Raw genomic sequence first — 18,262 nt, forward strand, 5'->3', positions numbered from 1 at the left:
AATTTCATTATGAATGATTTAAAAACAAGGTCTGAAGCAGCAGGTAATATATGTGAATTATTCTCACCTATTTTAAATTTCCACAACTTGAACGACGGTCAACTTATTGCAAAAGCAGCAAAACATGTGAATATGTATGAAAAAGATCTGTCAGAAGAGTTATTTAATGAAATTCTTCACCTTAGATGTATTCATAAGATAGTTTTTGGCACAGAAACAAGTCCGGTAAGACTTCTGAATGCAATTTATGACAAAAACCTGCAAGGTATATTTGCCAATATTTGCCTCATCATTAAACTGTTTTGCACAATACTGGTTACTGTTTCTTCAGCTGAGAGATCATTCAGCAGACTGGCCAATTCATTGAAAACATGGCAAAGAAGCACAAGTAGCCAAGAACGACTTAATCACCTAGCAATTTTGTGCATCGAAAATGATTTGGCTAAGCGAGTTGATTTTATTGACATTATTGATAAATTTGCGTCGAAAAAAGCTAGAAAATATATTTGGAAGTAATTTTGAATATTATTATTAGTTTGTATTATATAGATTTTGGTAGTTTTTTAAATAAATATTACTTTTGTGTTATCATTTGAACTAATTGATCCTAAACCTTGTAGACTGTATAGCAATGTGTTGTCCTTAACCCGAGCGACAGGTAGGGGACCGCCAAAAATCTTGACCTGGGGGTCTACTTCAGGATGTGGAGGCCAAGCCCACAATCCCACATGAGACAGGCTCAGTTAGTATCAGTGATGATGCCCTTGGGTTGTAAAGACTCCTGTTCAGATCCCATCTAGTTAGAAGTTAGTTAATTTTGACAGTATATATTAGAACACGGACTGATAAGTAAATAATTAATTTATTGACTTATTGCTGATATTTCGCTGGTATTCTAACCAGCATCTTCAGAGCCCAAAAGCAGTTTATCACAGTGCATGAGACAACAACAATCTGGTGTAACAATGGGACTAGTTAGAGCAATTGTAACTACAACACAAAGACTAAAGTCCTAATTAGGTACCCTCTATGTTAAAAAAAAAAAGTGAGAGATAATTCAACAAGTATGGCTGTATAAATTTGCCTAAAATTTGGGAGATGGTCATCTTAAGACATAACTAATACCTGTTATCTCTTGTGTTCTTTTTTTTGGGGGGGGGGGGCATTCAGTATTTTATTTATTTTCTTGGGAGATATAAATCCATTGGTTAAAACTTTTCATGCAGGTAAGTTGCAAGAACAGAATCATCAGAACAGATAGCTCTTGCTGTGTGTGTTTATTCTCTTTAGGATGTCCTATTTTTACACTGGATGATGGTGGGATTGCTTGTGTAAATATCTTCCGGTGTGTGTGTGTGTGTGTGTGTGTGTGTGTGTGTGTGTGTGTGTGTGTGTGTGTGTGTGTGTGTGTGTGTGTGTGTTGGCATTCTGTAAATAGAAAAGAAAATGAACTGTTAGTAAGATGCATGACCAGTGTATCTAGGAAGGGCAGACAGTTATTAGATTCTTTTGTATTTTAAAGAGATATTGGAATATTGGTTATTTAAATACACTTAAAATGTATCCAGAATGTTTGGAACATGGAACCAAATAGCAAACATATCTCTCTCTATAGTACAACCAGACCACTGGTTTTGAGTGCAGCTGTATTGAGTATTTGTTTTTTATGTAGTAATTTAGAAACAGCAATGTAGGAAATTCCATTGCTTTCTTATCTAGTTACTGGTATATTTTTCTTTTTTATGTGAAATAATCAGCCTGTACTGTAAATTTGAGTAGTTCAAGTGTAGGAATTTAAGTGTAGGATTGCAGAGGAATTTATCAAATCAAGGGTTTCTCTGAGTGGTAAATTAGTAAATAGGAAATATGAAAACTAATCATGATGAATATTGATTTGTGATTTGGTGTTCAATATTCTGAGTAGTTTTCTGTAATATGCTTTTAGCTTCATAATAATTTCTTTGGGCAAAAATGTGACTTTTTTTTCTGTAATTTGACTTTTTTTTTATTTTAAGTGTTAGTGTGCTGTGGCATGATCTTGCAGAGTTTTTTTTTTTTTTTTTTTTTTTTTTTTTTTTGTCATGTTCTGTTTCATTCATTATAACATCATTGTATCATTACCTGTACAAAACTTTAAATCCTGAATTATGGGCTATCCTCAGTATCTTCAAAGCTGTAGCAATTAAGGAAATCAAAAAAGTTAAAAGGAAGCACCAGAAAAATATCGAAATCCTCCAATAGCATATAGCAGATCAACCACAGCTATATCATGATTTTATTGTTATGAACTTATCATCAACAATCTTAACAGAAGCAGCTTTGGTAGAAGTTTCTTCCCCCCCCCCCCAAACATACAACAGGATTAGATGGAAGAAATCCAGAGTGCTGCACACAAGTTGTTTCAACTTGGAAAGACAGTTTTTGTAATCATTATCTTTGAAACACTACTCAAATTTCATCAAGTGTGGCTGTATTAATTTGTCAGAAATCTGGGGGTAATCATTTTAAGATCAGCTTGTCCAAGAACAGATGGTACCAAATTAGGATAGTAATTCGTGTTTATCCATTACAATTTTAAGATTGTTTTCACTAATAACTGATTGTTATTGCTTACTTACTGTGACAAGCTACAGGAATCCCTAATTTTATGTAATATTGAATAACACTTTTTGAATTAACATAGTTAATAAATTGATACCAGAATTTAACATGGGTTAAAAATTTGCTTTGGTTATCATTGCGACATACTAAACATACATACATATAATGCTGTGTGCTTAGTAAGCATTGTGGTTCAAGCCACCATTAAATAAGCATCTGTTGACTAATTGTCTTTTGTGTTATATAAACATTTTTATATTAAAAAGGATAAATGGAAGCATGAAATCGTAAGTACCAATGATAAAAAGCAAATATCACTTTAGAGCAAAAACTTGAATTGAAAGATATTGAGCATGGTGATGAAGTAGAAAATACATGTGATGTGATTTATAGGAAAAAGAGACTAATTGCATTGATTTCAGTAACTATGTATTCCACTAGAAATCAAAGCGATGAAATAATTGAAATGGAGCAACTTTTATCAATTAAAAATTTTATTTATCAAACTTTAAGGCTGTTTTCTATATTGAAAGGATGTGATAAAAAAAAAAAGTTTTTTTTTTGGTAACTCTGACTGGTTTGTGAATGCTGTAAAAAAATGAATGGATTGCATAATCTTACAATTTAAAGTGAGTCCACAATTGCAATAAAGTTTCCATGATTTTTTCAAAAAATAATAGACGGTGGTTATTGTGGCAAGTAACTTTTCATTGTGAATGAAATAGGTTTGCTCTTGAAAATAATACTTTCCAAAATTTGTATTGCAAATATAAAATCACAATTTAGTTATAAATCATTAAAAGATTAGATAAAAAATTTAATGTGTGGTAATGCTAAAGTGTACTGCATGCAAAATCCTAGAATGCTTAGAAGTTACAGCCAGCAATCACTGCCTGTCACTTGGCATACTACTTAAAACATGAATGGCCATGATTCTCTTTGAAGACTGTTTCAGTAATTGTTTCTGTTTATTAGTTGAAAGGTATTGTAATGAAACTAATTATAGTTTTAATGATGTATTGCTTTTAAATAATGCCTCCATCCTTTTTCACTAGATAATTTGAATGAAAATGTGAAGGTAATATTTATCACCACATACATCATCAATTTTACAATATATGGATCAAGGAACAGTTTTACCTTTTATGACTTATTATGTGAAAAAAGCATTTGAACAGGCTTTTGAATTTTGAAGCTTTGGTAGGCTTTTGATTCAAGCACTATATCCAGCAAACCAATTACATTGCTGGAATTCTGGAAAAATTATAATATAACAAATTCTATTGAAAATATTGAGAAAGCATGGCACCAAGTGACAAAACTAACATGAGAGCTGTATGAAGAAAATCTTCTGTCACATTGTGCAAATGATTTTGTAGGCTTTACCCAATGAATGGACTCTGTTATTAAAAAAAAAAATAGTGAACATTGGGAAAGAATTAGGCTTAAATGAAATTGACAAATAAATGTTCGGGAATTATTAAATTCTCATTCAGAAGAAGGGAGTGACAATGACCTCATTAATTTGATAAACGACATAACAATGTAACTTTAAATTAATTTGGACCTTAATCTTGATCACATCATGTAAGTTGAAGATGAAGCTGTGAACTATTACTGTGAAATCTACACAGACATTTCACAGTAATGTTTCTTTTATCCATTAATCATGGATAAAAGAAACAAAAATCATTGCAAACTACCTCCAGAAATTTCTCAAGAAAATAGTTTTCTTTTAAATACACTTGTATGTATAATTATGCTGTTTTATAAACGTTTAATTTTTTTCAAAAAATTTATTATATTGACTTTTATTCTGTTATCATTTTATTCTATTGACAGTTAACATGTACAGGTAGGTTCATGTTCTAATGAGAAAAAAAACACGTGGAACTGTCTGTCAAAGAACAATTATGATTGGCTACAAGTCAATAGATATTATTTGAGAAGGAAGAACTAGGTGAAAAGATAACCTATAGTGCCTACAGTTTAGTTCATGACCATTAAAAACAGTTTTGCGAGCCCTCAGGTTAGGAAGATAAACAGAGTAAGTAGTGGATGATAATGTGATTAGACAGGAACTAATTTGAGAAGAAGAAAGTGCCCTGGAGGAGGAGGTATATGTGATTTTTGCATGTAAGGCAAGAAAAGTGACAGTTGTGGAAGTAGAAAATGGAATATGAAAAGAAGTTTGAAAGAATAGACTAGATACAGTTTAAGTGTGTGACTAAAAGGAGAAGTGCAAGATTAATCATGGTTGCTGGAGTGGGCTATGGTGATGACAGCAGGTGATATAGTGTAGAAATGTTTAATGATATTTTGTCAGCATATTTCATGTTGAATGAAGGGGAATTAGCATTGAGCCCAGCTGTAAGCTGGGACAGTAAGAGAATGGAAATTGATGAATGTGATGTGTTTGAGATATTAAGTAAATTTGTTTTCGATACCCTCTCACAAATGAGAAATTTCAAGAATTAACCAAGCAAAATTTGGCACAAGAAAATGCTAACTCCAGCATCAAACGAAGAGGAGTAAATGCGCACCCATCTGGAGATTAATAATTAACTAACAAAATTTATTTAGTATTAAATTACTAGACAAATATTTCACCTTAGTCACTAAGGCATCATTATGGTACAAAGATATACATGTGCTTGAGTACAGAAGCACATCAGTAAGAAAGCAAACACAGACTGAGTGTAAAAAAAAAAAGTGGCACCCTCTATGGGTGAGGTATGGGATCTTGATGAAGGGCTCAAGATAATGGTCTACAAGAGTTTTGGTAATGTTAAGTAGCCAAATTTGTTTAGATTTGGAGAATATAACAGTGTTGTGGTGGATTCTAGTAGTAGTTTCTCATATTTCCTTCTGGATAAAAGGATTTTTTTTTGCATTAGATCCACTGCCATCTCTGAATGGCTGTATTTTTTTCCAATTTTTACAAATATTAGTTTGCAGGAGCAAGAGATATTCTAGAACCTTGGATGAACTAGATCAGTGGTGGCGAACCTTTTTATGTGCGCGTGCCAAAAATTTACAAATCGAGTTGCGGTGTGTGTCAAAATTTACCAATCGATTTGCTGACGTGCTGGGCAGTTTTTAATAGGGGAAAAATTAATAGAAAATTAATCTAACTTATTTATTTATAAATTTATAATATATGTATTTATTTATAATATTTTATAAATAATTATTTATAATTTTATAAATATTTTATTTTATTTATGTAAAATTTATAATGTTCTTCAGTGTAAAATTGATTATTGTATTATTAAATTGATTTTCATTATGTTGGTTTGAAAAAAAAAAAGTAGTGAGTAAAATATGCATTGTAACTCACCATCGAAGTTAGCTGAGCAAGGGAAGCAGCAGAAGTTTGTCAACTTGTGTGCGAAACGCTTACCATATTTACTCGAAAATAACTCTCCCTCACATATAACTGGCACCCCTGATTTTACTTTATGAAAAAAGACATTAAAAAGTGTTGCATATGTCTCTCACATGAAAAATGTTTAAACATATTCACGTCGAGGCGATAGTAACTCGCTCCCTGCAGTTAACAACATGCCCTCCCCAACAGCCATTATACTGCAAATGCAAGAAAAACAAGTATTTTATTGTATCCCTGATTAAGGTATGGAGGCTTTTGCAGTTTGTGTAATATATTTCTCAACGAATATTGCAATTAGAGACAGCTGGAATAAAAACGGTGCTAACTAATGAATCACATGTTCCTTCTCACAGAAACTGAGCTGTATAGACTCAAGCAAAACCATATGTTGCACTGGAAACACAGTATCTAACTAAAAACTGTTGTCCAATTTTTCAATTACATGAAATAAGTGTTTGTTTTATTGCATTTGAAATTCTCGATGTCATTGTGACAGATCACAAAGGCTAACTTCAAATAAAATTCTATCACGAATTGAAATATGCCATATGCATGTGTGAGTTCCTGAGCTCAAATGCAAAAAGCACCAATAAAATTCAACCCAAGGGTGAAACTTTGTGTGAGTTGGGCCCACCGATAAAGAGAAGTTCCATCAGAACGATAAAATACAACCTGACGTGAATGTTTTAAAATTAAGAAATATATAGTGAATGTTGTTAGGACGGTTTCAGATGTTATGGAAATCGGTTAAAGAGAATTAGCATTTCAACTCAACAATTGTAGGTTGCCTTTGGGTCGTGCCACCTTTTGTTAATACCGCACCAGTCATATGCACATCTTCATTGCTGCTCTCTGGTGTAAAACAAACTTTAACTTGTAAGTATATATGTAACAATTAAAAAAAAGGTTGAATAATTTATAAGCGTATAAAAGGATATCACCTGTAAATCATTGACGTGCCAGCAAAATTCTCGGACGTGCCACCTCTGTCATGCATGTCATAGGTTTGCCATCTATGAACTAGATGATGGAGAGAATCTTTTGGTGAGTAGATAATGGTAGGATACAGTCAATTTCCCATTCTTTGTATGAATTGTGAGCTGCAAATGATAATAGGAATATTACTAATGATAGAATTTTGTTTTTGAATTTTGATAATAAAAGGGAAAAGAAAGAAAGAAAGAAAGGAAAAGTTTTCACATCTAAAAACAGTGTTTCCTAAACTTTCATTACTCACGTATTCCTTTTAAAAATTTACTAACAATGGTGAGTACTCCTTCTCAGACAAAGGCAATTTTGGAGAAGTTATTATAACTTCTCATTATAACTCACTATGCCTATTAATAATTTTTTAATTATTAAATATATTTATACTTATATGAAATCAATATGCATAGAGTAGAAACATAAACTTCAGTTTTGAATAAGAATAAAAAGTTTCATGAGATAAATAAAATTACCAGTGAGTTCCGACTGCATAGTTTGACTTTAAACTTGTAATGCATGCAAAGGAAACACAGTTGTGCTGTCAACCAGATACAACCCTAACAGAAGTCGGTCAATACCAAGAGACACATTTTGTCTAAAACTTCCTTTAAATTTTTTAGTTATTGCAAAATTAACTGTTGAATAGACCTGCAGTTATCTGCAACGATGTAGTGGTAAAAACATAAAATTAAATAAAAGTAAAGTAATCAAAATTTTAGTATCATGTACTCCTAAAGATATATTCACAGGCATACACATATAACACTTTGGGAAACACTATCCCTAAGAAGATCCCAACCATTATAGGCATTTACAATTTGACTCATAATCAAAATGAGGGTGGTGATGTTCACATTAGGGATGGATGACTTACTGAGTATTTATTACTCTTCTTATCCTTGGGAAGGTCTGAGAGAAAGGCCCTCATAGATCCTAGCAGGATCCTCCCTTAATGGGAGGTGAGTCAAGAGAAATTCACCTGTTGAGGAATATCGGCGTGTGATGCCGTTACCACCATCTAGTGGGATCGGCAGATGCTACGTTCTTTCAACAGAGTTGGGAAGGCTCACGGCTGGCAAATGTAGCGCGATATGTGAAGTGGTACGATGGGCGCATCATAACTCAATTCAGACTACTCCATCACCACGTCTAATTTTTGCCGGTCTGGTTGGCCGAGTGGTTAGCACATCTGCTCTCCAGCCAGAAGGCTGCGGGTTCAAATCCTGCCGTGGGCATGGATGTTTGTGATTGTTTGTGAAAGCACTAGTGGTAGTAGTCGGCGGTAGATTGCGTTGGTGTTAGATGATGAAGGTTGGTGGAGTAGTGAGACGAGTTGTAGAGTAGATGCCCTCCCTTGATGAGTCTTTGGACTCCCTGGAGGTGTGATGTAATAATAATAATAATCTCTGAGTCATTTTCAAGAATTCTGAGAACATACAACTTTGTAATCATCAGCATCAAATTCCTGATATGTACCCTCAAAGATACATTCAGATATATCTGCCTCTCTCTTAGTTGCTTCAGCCATAATTGGGGAAAAATATATTCCAGGACATTCACTGACATTCTTGTGCAACAGTGAACCTAGAAAATATTCATCATCATCAAATTCCTGATATGTACCTCCAGGGTGTGTACAGGAGAATTAATGGTACTACGTGAAAAAGTTACGTCATTAGTAATTTCTGATCAACAATTTTCCCTCCAAATTAATCTGTTATCTATCGGGACTCCAACATTATGAGATCTTATATTTCTGTCTTCTTACACTTTTTACTGTATCAATCCAACTACATCTTTGTCTTCCTCTGGGTCTTTTTCCTGCAAACCTGGCAAAGAAAACTTGTTTTGCTAATCTTTCCCCTCCCATTCTGTTTAAATGACTATACCACCTGAGATTAGCTCTTCTAACACATTCCTGAATGCTAACAATGCCAAGTTCTTTCCTAATATCATTATCTTTAATGATACTGCCATTGAACACTCCGTTGTATACAGCTGATTTAGTGTTTTGACTAATATTTTTCTTATTAATTTATTCAGTTGTTTTCCTACCATACCAGCTTTACTAATTCTGTTGCCTATTTCCATATTTAATTTACCATCTACACTAAAAATTGCACCTAAATAGCTGAAATGTTTTAACTTGTTCTATAGGTTTTTTCGTTCAGGATACAGTTGATGTTTTCAATCTTTCTGTCTATTTTCATTGTCTTTATTTTTTTAATGCTGATTTTCATATCAAATTTATTACAACAGTTATTCAATTTGGTCGAGGAATGCTGAAGATTTGTCCTGGATTTATTTAGGAGTTATATCATCATGGAAATGATTATGAGGAGAGAATGATTTCAACTTTGTGTTTGTCTGGTTTGAACCCATCAAAAATGTGCAAAGATGTCTACATGTATAAAGCACTAGAGAAGAGTAGAGATTTGCAAGTTGTCAAACTGTGTTATGCGGACTGCAGACTCCACATAAAAGACATCCATACAAAAGAACATGCAGGTAGCTAATTATGTCTATATACGAATGCTAGGAGTATCAGAAGCAAAGGGGGAGGGGTTGAGTTTGTTGCCTTGGTCAATATGTTGAGACCTCGGATTATGGGCATTAGTAAGACCTGGCTATCAGAATCTGACATACTAACTGGTATTGAGTGTAAAGGCTATATTATTTTTAAGAAGGATAGACATGATAGGAGAGGATGTGCTGCTAATAATATCGGATGACTTCACTTCATTTAGGTGTTGAGAACTATGATTGTAGTACTACTAGTAACAATATTTCACATGCCAGTGAATTTGAAGCCATCTGGTACAATGTGGAATCTAATAAAATCAATTACATAGTGGGGTGTTGTTACATACCTGGTGGATCATTTGCTAGTAATGAAAAAATGCACCACCAAATAGAGATGATGGGCACCAAAAGAGTAATCGTAATGGGAAACTTGAATTATCCAAATATTGATTGGATATAGTATAATCTCATGAAAAGAAAGAAACTGAATTTATTGAGCTGTTGCAGGACAACTTCCTCAAGCAGCATGTGACAAGAAGAATCTCAAGGTCAAAGAGTGTTATATTTGAATATAGTGTCAGAGGGTGTTTTAGTTAAAAACGTAACTATTCTGCCTCCAGTTGGTGACAGTGATCATGCAGTACTCACTTGGGAAGTGAGTACTGCATAATCAAACTACAAAGCAGGAAATTATGACCAACTGAGGAGTATGTACTGAGTTCAGTGGAATGGTCAGTTGCTGGATGTGAAGAATACCAACAATGCATGGGAAGCATTTAAAGAATACTTAAATGTTGCAATATCAGAATGTGTCCCAAGAGTTCAAAGAATAAAAGAGTAGGAGTCAAATAGATGTGTAATCTTATTTAGCAGGATGTTTGTAAGAAATGGATGATGTGGAAGGAATATCGTCTTCACAAGGATGATGTCTGTTATGAAAATTATAAACACCAGGCCAGAAGGTCACAACTGTTGTATGGAAAGCTAAAGGCTGCATATGACAAGAAACTGGTTCTGCAAGCTAAAGACAACCCATGGGAATTCTATTGATATTCTGTAAATAAAAGAAAGAATGAATATGAAAGAATAACTCTTCTGAATGCAGATGGTGTGAGGGTACAGATGCAGAAAAGGTTGTTCAACTAATGAGTACCCATTTTGCTCAAGCTATCAACTTGGTGTATGCAACATTGAGTTCACTACTACTACTTCTTTTGAAGAAACTCAGGTGTATGAAGAGGAGGTATTAGAGTTGTTACACAAACTGAATAAGAATTCACCAATACGGACTGATGGGATATCAGCACAGGTGCTAAAAGAGTGTTCGACTGAACTGGCAATTCCTTTGACCAGACTATATAATTTGAGTCTCAGAACAGTGAAGATTCCACAAGAGTGGAAAGAATGTGTGGTAATCCCATTGCACAAGAGTGGTGCAAAGACCGATTTATGCAACTATCAACCAATTAGTATCTCAGAGTGGTGGTGAAGATTTTGGAAAAGTTGGTTAGAACTCACATTTAGAAATAGATTGACAGGAAACCTACACTTTGCAATGAACAGCATGGGTTTACTAAGGGAAGGTCATGTTTGATCAACTTGCTCACATTCTATAATAATGTTACTATTGAACTAGGTGAATGGAGGATACATCATGATACTTTTGGATATTGCTAAGAATATAGCATGGAAGACTTTTGCATAAATTGGAGAATATAGGTTTGGATTATAAAATATTAGCGTGGATAAGAGGATGACTGACTAACAGATATCAAAAAGTGGTATATGGGGGATGAGTCTGCAAGATTTAAGGTAACTAGTGGTGTACCACAAGGATTAGTCCTTGGTCCACTGTTATTCAATCTGTACATTAATGATATTGGGAAGGATTTGACAGGCAACATATTCAGCTGTTTGCTGATGATGCAAAGATGGGCAGGGTAATCAGAAATGCTACTGATATGCAGTACTTGCTGAATAATTTGAATAGGTTGGAATTGTGGGTATGTGAAAATGGATGTCAGTAAATGTTAAAGCATGCACTTTGAATTAGATATCCAATGTCGTATCATATTGGTGGGATTATGCTAGAAGAAACTGATCAGGCTAAGGATCTCGGAGTGTTATTAGATAGTAAGTTGAAGTTCATGGGCCATGTAGCAAAGGTTGAAAATACAACTAAAAAGATAATTCCACAATGCAGCCCCATATGCTGCATCATCCCAGTTCCCATTTGTCTCTTGCTGTGAACGCATCTATATAGTATTGTGCTTATTTTCACATTTTTGGTGTTTTTTCTTAATATTATTCACAATGGCTGGTGGTAAACATGTCCTTGAATCAAAATGTGAACTATCTTGCAGACATACTGCAATTGATCTAGAGATGAAATTATGGATAATAATGAAATATGAAGGTGGAGCAAGCTTATCAGGTATAGCACATGATCTCTGGTTTGTGGTATTGACAGTAAATAATATAGTAAAGGATGCCTTGCATAAAAAAGAACATGTTCGAGGAACAGCCAGCATGAAAACAGCCATGATAACAAAAAAATGTGAAGGCACACTAACATAGATGGAAAAATTGCTTATGATATGGATGTAAGACCAGATTCAGAAACATGTTCCTTTAGGTCTTATGACAATACATGCTAAGGGCAAGAAGTTTATTTGAGAACCTTAAGGGAAAATTCCATGAAGGAATACAGTCGTTTGCTGCAAGCAGTGGTTAGTTTGCATGTTATAAAAATCATTCTGGCTTTCAAATGGTCAAATTGTAATAATATATGTGGTGTTTTTGGTGTTTCAAAATTGTCCAACTGGATATGTGTAAAATGTATGTATCTTTTATGTATTTAATACAAGGTTCATTATTAAAAAAAATTATGGAAACAACTACTGTATTATAGTAAAACTTCAGTTTAATATAAACCAAAATAATTACAAGACGTTTTGACCTTCATATCAAGGTCATCATCTGTGGTATATACATATATATACAAAGAAACATGTTATGTGACAATCTACATGGTATGTTAAAAGTCACAGTAATTTGGTCAACCGTTAAAACTACTGGCTTGACCTCTGGTGGGGGAAAAAACCTTACTACATTAAAGCTAGTGAGCAACATGTCCTTACATAATTACTCACATAAATTAGAACAAAACAGTATAGATGGTATAAAGTTCTTCATAAAACTTCAACTTTATCAAAAATTGCATATAATACAGATTAGAATAAAACCATAGCTCTCCCATACATTAAAGAGTTATCAGATAAAATAATAGAATTCTACACCATTACAATCTTAATGCTGCTTTTAAACAATTTATCAAAATATAAAAATAAAATAAAATAAAAACATATTCAACTCCTCCAGGGATCTTCCTCCTCCCCTCCATCCTGTGCTGTACTGTATCCTTTGCACTTGTAACTTTCCTTATATTGGTGAAACTGGACACATAATTCCTATCCATAAAAAAAAGATCACAAACAATGCATTAAATTTAAAAACCTTGGTAAAGCAGACCTCTCGGATCATGCTCTTACTAACACTCTACACCAAATTGATTGGAAAAGGACCTGTTTCTTACATTGTACAAAAAGCTTGGTATGAATGCAAATTTAAAGAAGCCTGTGAAATTTTGAACCACCATCCTAATCTTAATAATAATAGTGGCATAAAAATCCTGAAAATTTGGATGACACACATTCAGCCCAATTAATATTTCGAGTTTTCCAGCAAGCACTTGCTTTAGGCTAAGCAATAATTTCAACTCTTATTGGCCACCATCTATACTGTTTTGTTCTAATTTATTTAGGAATTTTGTGAGAGCATGTTGCTCTCACAAAATACAATGTACACACACACACACACGGTGGGCTCCCCTATCCGCCACCCAGGGGACGCGCTCTCTAGGGGTTACAGGGTCCCCTGAGAGAGCATGGTACTTGTTTCCATAATTATTTTTAATAATAAATGCTGATCACCATGTAAGGAAAGGATTTAATACAGGGTGTTTATAATTTTTTTACTATTTAATATTTCTGCCTTGCATTACATGGTTAATTTTTTGCATATGTGTTTGACATGACAAAGTCTATTATGAAAGGTCGAGGGAAGAGAAGGGAGGGAATCCGACTTATGTAAATTTCAACTTGCATAAGAAGTTGTGGAATGGTTATGTATGTTGAGAAGTTCTGTAATTACTCCAGACATTTAGAATATCTTTATCTTCAGTTTTCATGTTACCTATAACAACTCTGATTCTTTTTACAGTACTTTTTCCTTCATTTCTAAGCTATAGCCTCTAGAATATTTTGCCACTTTCCTGATATTTATTTTCTATGTTCTTACCAAAGTCTTCTCATGACTTTTATTTAGCTGGTTTTACACAGTGCACAGTACTACACTGCTCAAAATTAAATAATAATCACTTCTTATTCAAATCCTCTGTATGCTCTTATGTCCTGAGCCAGTGGGAAAACATTGCTTTCAACTATGAGACGGTCAATGAGACTTTTTTTATTTCTTGCACCTTCCTGCATGTGAATTTGTGCACATTTTTATGTTGGATCATGGTATTAGTAATAATTAATCCATGTCCTGAACAGAAATCCAACAGGCACTTACCATTATTATTAGCTTTACTTTTTTTCTCCAAATTCTCCAAAAAAGAAAGGTTGGTCCTTAAGATTTCTATATGTCTGTTAATCATTTACTACTCTACAGTTTAGATCACCACAAGGACCAACCTTTCTTTTTTCATTGTCTCAGTTGCCTTCTCTAACTCCTCAAAAAATTCCTTCATTTCTTCCTTAATAGAACCTTTTGTGGGATCATAGGCACAAATAAGTCTCTTTGTCCAATTCCCCATTCTGATATTGGCCCACATCACTCTGCTTGATTGGGTTTATCTTCTACGATTGGGTTTATCTTCTTTCACAACCATTCACCTTAAGGGGTACTTAAGGGTCAAAGCTGTATAACTGAGAGGAGACCTCCATATAGCCTTTAAAGGAATGCAGAGAACCGACCAGGGCTTCTGACCCTAATGTCCATTCCTCACCTTCTCGTGGTGCACCCTGTTGGGTATCTACCTAGATACTGAACGAACGAGGATGGGCTGGCAGTTTGGGATTTAGCCAACCAAATTGTATTCTTATTGGCTTAAACCAAAATACAAAATGATGGTACAACATGACAAAATTTCATGCTGGCTGGGGCATCACCCAGTTAAACAAGGCCCCCGTTGTTTTTGCCAGGGAACTAGGGCAAACAGCAAGAAGTCAGCTACTGGAACAAATCTGAAAACACACCCCAACTCAACATCACCAGAGTTAAAGATCAGTACTATGAACATAAGAAGCCTGAATGGCAAAGAAATGGAGCTAGCTGAGGAATTAGATAAGTACCAGGTCGACATAATAGGGGTGACTGAAACAAAATAGACCAAAACTGGTGAGATCTTTCTGAGCAATAAATACAAAATGTTATATTCAGGCAATGACAATCAAGGGAAAGAAGGAGTAGCCATAGTATTCAACACTAAATATGAGGCTAATCTTCTTGAATGGCAGGCAGTCTCAAGTAGAGTGATGAGGGCAATATCAGAATGGAGAACTGGACAATGAGACTTAGTTGTGCCTATGGTCCCACAGAAGGTTTTACTAAAGTAGAAGTGGAGGAATTTTTTGAGGCTTTAGAGAAAGCAATTGACACAATGAAAAAGAAAAAGTTGGTCCTTGTTGGATCTAAGCAGTGTAGGAAGTGATTGTCAGACATACAAAAATGCTTTGGGAAAATTTGGAGAAAAGAGCAAAGCTAATAATAATGGCAAATACCTGTTGGATTTCTGCTCAGGCCATGGACTAGTTATTACTAACACCATGTTCCAACATAAAAATATGCACAAATTCACATGGAGAGAAGAGTCAAGGAATAAAAAAAGTCTCATTGACTATGTTATTGTGATAGTGATGTTTTCTCCCTGGTGCAGGACACCAGAGTGTACAGAGGATTTGAAATTGGAAGCGATCACTATTTAGTCTTGATCAAGATAAAATTGAATTTCATATTGAAAAGAAGAACATATAAGAAAGTTTTAAAGCAAATAAAAGTTGAGCAGCTCTCGGATGTGAACTGTAGACTAAAACACACAAAGATTATTGAAGAAAAAATAAAAGAATTTGAGAAGAGGAACCAAACCTTGGAGATTCAGTGCAAGCCTTGAAGAAAACCCTGATTGATTCAGCCAGAGAGGCATGTGTTGAGGTTGTCTGCAAGAATAGAAAAATTAGAACTCCATGGTGGACACAAGAAGTTAAAGAGGCAATGAAGGAAAAGAAGAAAGCATATCAAGAGTTCCTGCCAAATAAGTCAGCTTGTGCTCTTAGAGAATACAGAGACAAATGTAAGAAAGCTAAACACTGCGTAAAACTCGTTAAACAAAAGTCATGGGAGGACTTTGGCTAGAACATAGAAAATAAATATCAATAAGGTGGCATAATATTCTGAAGGTTGTTGAAGAAGCTTAGGAATGGAGGAAAGAGTGTTGTAAAGGGAGTTAAGATGATAAAGGTGACATGAAAATAGGAGAAAAAGATATCCTTGAAGTATGGAGTAATTACTTCGAAAAATTGCTAAATGAAACAAGCAGTGATAGCACAGTGGTAATAAACACTCAACAGGCAGTCAGGAATACATATCCATACTTGAAGTAGAAAAAGCCATCAAAGGCTTGAAATGTGGAAAGGCAGCAGGAGTAGATGATATTCGATCAGAAATGCTGAAGTATGGTGGTATAACAGTCTTACAGTGGCTACACTGCATAGTTCAGAAGGTGTGGACAGTGGGACGAATCCCCGATGATTGGAGTAGAGCTCTCATAGTACCCATATATAAAAAGGGAAATAAAACTGAATGTGAGAATTACAGAGGTATTTCCCTACTGAGTGTTCCTGGTAAGATCTATGCAAGTATACTTGAGAAACGGTTGAGAAGAATTGTGGAAGAAAAGCTTGGTGAAGAACAAGCTGGATTCAGGCCAAATAGAAGCTGTCAGGATCAGATCTTCACTTTATGACAAATAGTGGAGAAATCATGGAATATAACAAAGATCTGTATTTAAGTTTTGTAGATCTGGAAAAGGCATATAACAAGGTGCCAAAAGAGAGAGAGAGAGAAGCCATTCAATACATTACAGTTATATGGTGTCAATGGGGCATTATATCAAGCAACACTTAGTCTTTATTTGAGTTGTAAGTCAGCAGTTAGAATTGAAGGAAGTACAGGAAGATGGTTTAATGTTGAATCTGGTGTGAGACAAGGATGTACATTATCCCCTCTGTTATTCATTATCTGTTTGGATCACATTATGAAGGAAAGTGGTTTTAAACCTGATATCAAAATTGGAGATGTTAATCTCAGCTCTTTGCTTTATGCAGACGATGTTATACTTCTAAATAAATCTGCTGCAAGTCTGCAAGATTCCCTGACTAAATTGAAAAACTGTTGTAATAGATATGGTATGAAGGTCAGCAATAACAAGACAAAGACAATGAAAATAAGCAGAAGCACCGAAAATGTCAACTGCGTTGTGAATGGAGAATCTGTGGAACAACTAAAACATTTCAACTACTTAGGCATAGTTTTTAGTGAAGATGGTAACTTAAATATGGAAATAGACAACAGAATTAACAAAGCTGGTATGGTAGGAAGTCAATTCAATAAATTCATATGGAATAAGAGAGAACTTAGTCGGAACACTAAATTAGTTGTATACAAGACAGTGTTCAAACCAGTTTTAACTTATGGATCTGAGAGCTGGGTCAGAAGTAAAACACTTGACAAAGACTAGAGATCCCAGATATGAGAGTCCTGAGAAAGATTGGGGGCACCAACAGATGGCATCAATGGCAATATCATATTAAAAATAAGGATATTAGGAAAGAACTTGACATTGTCAGCATCCAGGAATGTGTTAGCAGAGCTAATCTCAGGTGGTATGGTCACCTAAACAGAATGGGTGTGGAAAGATTAGCAAAACAATTCTCTGCCAGGTTGGCAGGAAATAAAACCCAGAGGATGACCAAGATATAGGTGGATTAATATGGTAAATAGTGCCTTAGATGATAGAAATATAAGATATGATAATGTTGGAGTCTTGACAGGTAACAGATTCATTGATATGGAGTAAATTGTAGATGGGAAGTTAATAATGATGTTAATTTTTCATGTAGTACTCTCATATCCTGTAAACCCCTTGAGGGTGCATAGCAGGAATTCGATGATGATGATGATGACCATTCATGTTATAAATGCATCCAACAATGACACTTTCACTGGTGGCTTTTCTAAGATTGTACCAAGTATTTTTGTGATATCCACCTCACATACTTTGGACAAACCAGGAATTTCATTTAGAACATACTTCAAGAGCACCAATACCACATCTACAAGAAATCCATTGGTCTTGTCTGCAGGTGCTTTTTTAAACCTGAATGATTATTTAAAGTAGAAACCTTCAACATCAGGAGAATTAATGGAAAGGAAATCAGACTTACAGAGGAACTGGAAAAGTACCATGTGAACATTATATAATTGGGATTATGGATACAAAAATAGCTGAGATTGTACTACTAATTTAATAAGTATAGGATGTTATATTCAAACAATAATGATCAAGGAAAGCAAGGGGTGGTGATAGCAATTAACACCAAACATGAAGATAAAGTTCTTGGTTGGAAGGTAATTTCA

The 18,262-nt window shown here is 34.5% G+C and overlaps 1 protein-coding gene and 1 non-coding gene across 2 annotated transcripts in view; both read left to right on the forward strand.

Annotated features, from left to right (window-relative positions):
* Positions 1 to 18,262, forward strand: part of LOC150107459 (F-box only protein 9) — a 310,233-nt gene that overhangs the window by 136,335 nt on the left and 155,636 nt on the right. The window lies entirely within an intron of this gene.
* LOC150107460 (Nuclear RNase P) lies at positions 7,820 to 8,126 on the forward strand. The gene has a single exon (XR_016548277.1).

The sequence above is a fragment of the Typopeltis vanoorti genome, chromosome 4 (genome assembly GCF_054136105.1).
Source record: "Typopeltis vanoorti isolate ZY-2024b chromosome 4, IOZ_Tvanoo_1.0, whole genome shotgun sequence".
Taxonomy (NCBI): domain Eukaryota; kingdom Metazoa; phylum Arthropoda; class Arachnida; order Uropygi; family Thelyphonidae; genus Typopeltis; species Typopeltis vanoorti.